At 52.4% G+C, this 7089-nt stretch overlaps 1 pseudogene; it reads right to left on the reverse strand.

Moving 5' to 3' along the window:
- Nucleotides 1-352: 352 nt before the first annotated feature.
- Nucleotides 353-6643, reverse strand: LOC119622737 (beta-glucuronidase-like; annotated as a pseudogene).
- Nucleotides 6644-7089: the final 446 nt, after the last annotated feature.

A 7089-nucleotide genomic window follows, 5' to 3' on the forward strand; every position in this document is an offset into this window, starting at 1 on the left:
CCTAGACTCAAGAGATCCTCCTACCAGGGCCTCTTTGCGAAGAGCTAAGAGAACAGGCATGAGCCACAGTGCCTGTTCCCGCAAAGCTGCCTGTTCCTTGAGCACAATGTATAGCAAGAGGAGCTGGAGTGAGAGCACCACCGTGGAGAAGGGACAGAACATCCATCCACGTTAGGACAAACTCCTCGGAGGTCAACCCCATGGATGATTTCAGGAGCCAGTGTCCACTCAAGCTGGATTTTAGCTTCATAGGTGGATGGGAACCTGTGAGGGTTTAGAGATGCTGGGAGCACCTTTTTCCTGGGATAATTTTTCAAACAGAGAACAATCAGGACCACGCGGAGGGAGGATCCTACCAGAAGCCCTCACCACTGTCTTGTTCCACGCTGGTGGTGATGGTGATACCGTCGACGTAGGTGGTGGGTGTCGTGTACAGAAGCACAGCCCATTGCAGTCCCTTGTAGTTGAAGAAGTCAAAGTCTGTTTTCTGTACAAAGCAACCCTTGGGATACCTAGGGTGGGAGGACTGTGGTTTGCTGCACCCTTGCCCTGGGTCCTTTTACTTCAGTTCACATTGCTCCCTGGCCTCCCCAGATCCAGGGCCTCCACCCTGCAAAGGCCACCCTGACCCTAGCAGGAAGACCACGGGGTGGGATGGGAAGGTGGGTGCGTGTGGTAGAGACAGGCTGGTACCCACACGGAGGTGTTGGTCATGTAGCAGATGGTCCCCGGTGGCAGGGACCCCCTTCTTGGGGGTGAGCATATTATTGATGGTGATTAGTGACACGGAGGCAGGAGGGCAGGGGCCCCACCTGGTCCAAGCTGCTGATGTCAGCCCCTCATGCTCTAGTGTGTTGACACCATTCACCCACTGCAGACACAGGAGATACGGGGAGGGGGTGGCAGGTCAGGGCATGAGGAGGGGCCCTGCTATCAGGCACTCCCTCACATAACCTGCATCATGGGGCTCAGGGGCCTGCCAGGCAGATGGGAAGAATGGCATCCCCATGGGGTAGATCAGGCCACCTATCTCCCTACACAGGGCACAGCCCCCAGGGTAGGGCAGGGACACCCACCATCCCACCCCAGAAGACAGGCTGTGGGTGGCTGCTGGGGTCCCATGCTGGTCAGTAGCCGGGCCCACCCAACCACCCTGCCTGCTCCTGGCTGCACTGACCACGATGGCATAGAAGTGGGCACTGCCAATCCTCAGCACCACTCTTGTGTGCATGTCCTGGGTCCATTGCTCCAGCAGGATCACCTCCCATTCATACAACACCCAGCTAACAAAATGCTGCAAGCACCAGTCCTGGCCAATGTCATTGAAGCTAGAGGGAACCAGCACATCCAGGGTGAGGCCTGACTGCGGAGAGAGGAGCAGGGCTCAGCTCCTAGGTCCTCAAAAAGATGTGGGGCCAGTGTGGTGCACAGCTGGGCCTCCCAGGCCTAGTGCAAGTCCTGACATACAGCAGGAACTCTTGGCAGAACGTACAGATAACTTGCTGACGACAGGTCAACTGTCAGGGTGGTTTGTGCACCTGGGCCTGTGGGGCCAGGAGTTCCTCCTTGGGAGTGGATGGGGCCCATTATCCCCGAGACAGATGACCCACTGCCTGTCACAGGGAGGAAGGCAGGTTGGGGGGATGGGGGAGCTTTGCTTAGGACACTGTGAGTGGGGCGCACACTAGCATTCAGCTCTCTCCTCTTCTTCCTGTACCGAATGCCGCAAAGTCAGAAAAAGAGGATGTAGAGGAGACAAACACAGCCCAGACCTCACCTGGTCCCATTTCTCTGCTGACCGCTTCCAAGTCAGAAGTGAAACAGGGGTGGCATCCTTGGCCTGATGTCATGTCCTGTCCTCTATCTGAACCTTGAAAACCAAGGGACCTTCCTGCCTCAGCAGAGCTGACCTCAGAACATCTAAACTGTCCCCTCCTCCCGATCCCCGGGCCCGGCTCTGTGCAACGCGCTCCCCGCTGGCCACATGAGTGTCTGGGTGGCTCATGCCTATAATCAGCACTTTGGGAGGTCAATGTGGGAGGATGGCTTGAGGCCAGGAGTTCAAGACCAGCCTGGATAACGTGGTAAGACCCTATATGTTTAAAGAAAAAACAGGTTTTTGGGTTTTTTTTGAAATGGAGTCTCACTCTGTCACCCAGGCTGGAGTGCAGTGGCATGATCTTGTCTCATTGCAACCTCCGCCTCCCGGATTCAAGCAATTCTCCTGCCTCAGCCTCCCAAGTAGCTGGGATTACAGGCATGAACCACCCACACCTGGCTAATTTTTATATTTTTAGTAGAGGCAGTGTTTCACCATGTTGGCCAGACTGGTCTCAAACTCCTGCGCTCAGGTAATTCACCCGCCTGTGCCTCCAAAAGTGCAGGGATTACAGGAGCGAGCCACCTAACCTGTCCAAGTATTTTTTTCTAATTAAGCAGGCATGGTGGCCCCAGCTAACTTGCAAGGCTGGGGTGGGAGAATCACTTGAGCTCAGAAGTTAGGATTGTGTCACTCAGCTCCAGCCTGGGTGACAGGGCCAAACCCAGTCTCAAAAAATTTTTAAAAATTAAAACGAAACATTAAAAAGGACACTGCCTGGGCTCACCCTTCACCTCAGGAGGTGGCTTGGCAGGAGTGCTTCTTCCTCTTCCCACCTCCTCTGCTTCGACTTCCCGGTTTCCCTGGGTCCCCCACCCCCAGTCCCATGCCCCCAAGCCCATTGACCTTTAACCTCCTTAGGGCCCCCAGCTCTGGGCACCCAGGGGAAGGAGCCTGCAGGGGGCCAGCGCTCCCCTCTCCTACCGCCTGGATTCTGGGCGCCTCCTGACCCTGACCCGAGTCCTCACCTCCTGCAGCGGCCGCAGGTACCACTGCTCCTTAAAGCCTTGGTGTCAGTGCCGAAGTCTGTGCAGAAGCTCCAGAGGCCACCCAGCTCCTTGGACTCCCGAGATGGGCTCTCCTGGGGGTACAGCATCCTGCTTTGCAGTGTCAGCAAGCAGCCACACAACAGCAGCCCGAACGCTGTGCAGGCCACCCCGTCCACCAGGTCACACTTTCTGCCCCACAGCTTGGTCACTGTCTGCAGGGCTAAGAGCCGTGCGGGAGGAGCCTGGCAGATGGGTGGCTTCAGGTACCTGAGATGATCCGCACCATCTTTGCTGTGGACGAGTGTCAGGCCTGGAGGGGAGGGATGGGCCTGGTGCTGCCCAGTGGGGCCTGCAGCTGAAACCCCAGGCTAGGCCTTTGGGGAAGCGGGACCCTCACCCTCAGCTCCAGCCAAGAAGGGCAAGCTTGGTTCCTCACCCCAGCACAGGCTGGATGATCCAGGGCTGCAGGCCAGGACAAAACCCGTGAGACTGGTGGCATCCCCCCATTTCTTCAGGAAGCACCTCCTCTTGCTTTCCACAGCAGAAATTCAAGCAGGCCACAGTGGGGCCTCTTCCATGCCTGTTGGATGCAGCCTCTTGCAAGGATGCACATCCTAGGAATGGAAGCATAGCCTTGACCCTGGGTCTCTGGGGTCCTGACCCTACTAACCAAGGGGCCAGGAACTCCCTCTTGCATTTGCAGGCACATGAAGATACAGGGAGAAAGGCCAAGTGAAGTGACTCACGTATGTAATTCCAGCAGTTTGGGAGGCTGAGGTGGGCCAATAACCTGAAGTCAGGAGTTCAAGACCAGGCTGGCCAACCTGGTGATACACTCATCTCTACTGAAAATACAAAAAATTAACTGGGCATGGTGGTGCACGCCTGTAATCCTAGCTACTCAGGAGGCTGAAGCAGGAGAATCGCTTGAACCTGGGAGGAGGACGTTGCAGTGAGCCGAGATCATGCCACTGCACTCCAGCCTGGTCCACGGAGTTACACTGTCTCAAAAAAAAAAAAAAAAAAAAAAAAAGCTACGTACCTCCCACCCAATTTGCCTGCTAGGAAATTCCTTGTGAGCACCAAGAACTTTACTGAACTCTAAGTCATCCCTCTGCTTACCTGAGACAAACACGTATTTGACTGGTTCCTCTGATGGATAAATGCAGATTCCCTGAGCTAGACAAAGGCATAAGTGACGGCCAGGGGTGGTAGCTCATGCCTGAAATCCCAGCACTTTGGGAGGCCGAGGCGGGTGGATCATGTGAGGTCAGGAGTTCACGACTGGCCTGCCCAACATGGTGAAACCCTGTTTCAATTTTTTTTTTTTTTTTTGACAGAGTCTTGCTCTGTCACCCAGGCTGTGGTGCAGTGGTGTAATCTCTGCACATTGCAACCTCTGCCTTCCAAGTTCAAGCAATTCTCCTGCCTCAGCCTCCAGAGTAGCTGGGATTATAGGCACACGCCACTACTGCCTGGCTAATTGTTGTATTTTTAGTAGAGACAGGGTTTTGCCATATTGGCCAGACTGGTCTTGAACTCCTGACTTCAGCTGATCTGCCTGCCTCAGCCTCCTGAATGCTAGGATTACAGGCATGGGCCACCACACCCAGTGAAACCCAGTTTCTACTAAAAATACAAAAATTAGCCAGGGGTGGTGGCACGCACCCATAATCACAGCTACTCGGGAGGCTGTGGCAGGAGTACCGCTTGAAACTTGGGGTTGGCAGAGGTTTGCAGTGAGGCAAGTTTGCACCGTTGCACTCCAGCCGGGGCAACAGGAGTGAAACTCTGTCCAAAAAAAGAAAAAAGAGATGGCCTAAGTGACTATTCCTCTATCCTTCCCCTAGATGTACATTGTGTATTTGGTGAAAGTCTGATTAAAGCCAGGCATGGTGGCTCATGCCTGTAATCCCATCACTTTGGAAGGCTGAGGCGAGTGGATCACCTGAGGTTAGGAGTTCGAGACCAGCTTGGCCAAGATGATGAAACCCCATCTCTACTAAAAGTACAAAAATTAGCTAGGTGTGGTGGCGGTCACCTGTGATCCCAGCTACTCGGGAGGTGGAGGCGAGAGAATGACTTGAACCCAGGAATTTGAGGTTGCAGTAAGCCAAAATGGCACCATTGCACTCCAACCTGGGCAATAAGAGCAAAACTCTGCGACAAAAAGAAAAAAGAAAGAAAGATTGATCAGACTCAAAAGAACACAACCATTTGTCTCTTATCTACTCACATCTTTTTAAAATGTCTTCCTCTTTCCCAATTATCCATCCTTTCTCTTTTAAATATTGAACCCCTCAAAATAATATTTGGAGAAAGACACAGACCTGCCTCCTTAATGGTGGCAAAACAAACTTTTTTTTTTTTTTAAGAGGGAATCTCACTCACTCTATTGCCCAGACTGGAGTACAGTGGTGTGATCTTGCCTCATTGCAATCTCGCCTCCCAGGATCAAGCAGTTCTCCTGCCTCAGCCTCCTGAGTAGCTGAGATGACAGCTAATTTTTGCATTTTTTGTAGAGACACGGTTTCACTTCATTGGCCAGGTCGGTCTCAAACTCCTAGCCTCAAGTGATCTACCTGCCTCAACCGCCCAGTGCTGGGATTACAGGCATAAGCCATGGCACCCAGCCCAAAATAAATTGCCTAAATTGATCAATACCTGTCTCACATATATTTTGGTTTATACATTCTGCTATGATTGGAAACTTCCTGAGGCCTCACCAGAAACAAATAGCCAATACTATGCTTCCTGTACAGCCTGCAGAACTGTGAGCAAATACATCTCTTTTCTTTATTAAATACCCAGTTCCAGGCATTCTTTGAGTACAATGAAGAAAGGACTAATACAAAGAGACTCAAGATTCCCCTTTACTTGGCCAGGCACAGTGGCTCATGCCTGTAACCCCAGCATTTTGGGAGGCCAAGGTGGGCAGATTGCTGGAGTCCAGGAGTTTGAGACTATGGCAAAACCCTGTCTCTACTAAAAATACAAAAATACTAAATACCAAAATACAAAAATTAAGTCCGGGCATAGCGGCTCACACTTGTAATCTCAGCATTTTCGGAGACCAACGAGGGAGGATCACTTGAGGACAGGAATTTGAGACCAACCTGGGAAATGTAGTGAGATCCCCATCTCTACAAAAAATAAAATTAAGGGACCCCCATCTCCACAAAAAATAAAATTAAGGGACCCCCATCTCTACAAAAAATAAAATTAAGGGATCCCCATCTCTACAAAAAATAAAATTAAGGCCAGGCACAGTGGGTCACGCCTGTAATCCCAGCACTTTGGGAGGCCGAGGCAGGCAGATCACAAGGTCAGGACTTCGAGACCAGCCTGGTCAATATGGTGAAACCCCATCTCTAGTAAAAATACAAAAAAAATTAGCTGGGCATGGTGGCACGCACCTGTAGTCCCAGCTACTCAGGAGTCTGAGAGAGGGGAACCACTTGAACCCAGGAGGCAGAGGTTGCAGTGAGCTGAGATCGTGCCACTGCACTCCAGCCTGGGCTACAGAGGGAGACTCTGTCTCCAAGGAATAAAAAGAAAAAGAAAAAAGAAATGGGCAGCCTGGTAGGAAGATGGGTCAGCCCTGAAAGGCTCAGTGAACGTAGCAGCCTGAAGCTAACACTCCACAGATCTGGGATGCCTCCCTCCAAAATGTGGTACAGCTGACAGCTTTTCCCTCCTCCTCCTCATTTAAAGGCAGGAGCCAGCGTGCCTGGCTGTTTATTCCTCTTCCTCCTCCTTTACAGGCAGGAGCCATTGAGCCTGGCTAGTTCCTCCTCCTCCACAGGTGTGAGCCACCTCCCCTGGTTCTTTGTTTGCCTCCGCCTCCTCCTCCTCCTCCCCCTCCTCATTTAAAGGCTGGAGCCACCGCCTGACTATTTCTTTCTCCTCCTCATTCTCCCTTACAGATGTGAGCCACCATGCCTGGCTGTTTCTTCCTCCTCCTCCTCTACAGGCCTGAGCCACCTTGTCAGCCTGTTTTCTCCTCCTTCCCCATCTTTTACAGTCATCAGCCACAACTCGTTATCTCCTCCTCCTCCTCCTCCTCTTCTACAGGCGTGAGCCATTGTACCTGGCTGTTTCCTCCTCCTCCTCCTTCATAGGCATGAGCCACCTCGCCTGGCTCTTTCCTCCTCCCCCTCCTCCTCTTTTACAGGTGTGAGGCACCACATTTGCCTCTTTCCTCCTCCTCCTTCATAGGCA

The sequence above is a fragment of the Chlorocebus sabaeus genome, chromosome 21 (genome assembly GCF_047675955.1).
Source record: "Chlorocebus sabaeus isolate Y175 chromosome 21, mChlSab1.0.hap1, whole genome shotgun sequence".
Classification (NCBI taxonomy): domain Eukaryota; kingdom Metazoa; phylum Chordata; class Mammalia; order Primates; family Cercopithecidae; genus Chlorocebus; species Chlorocebus sabaeus.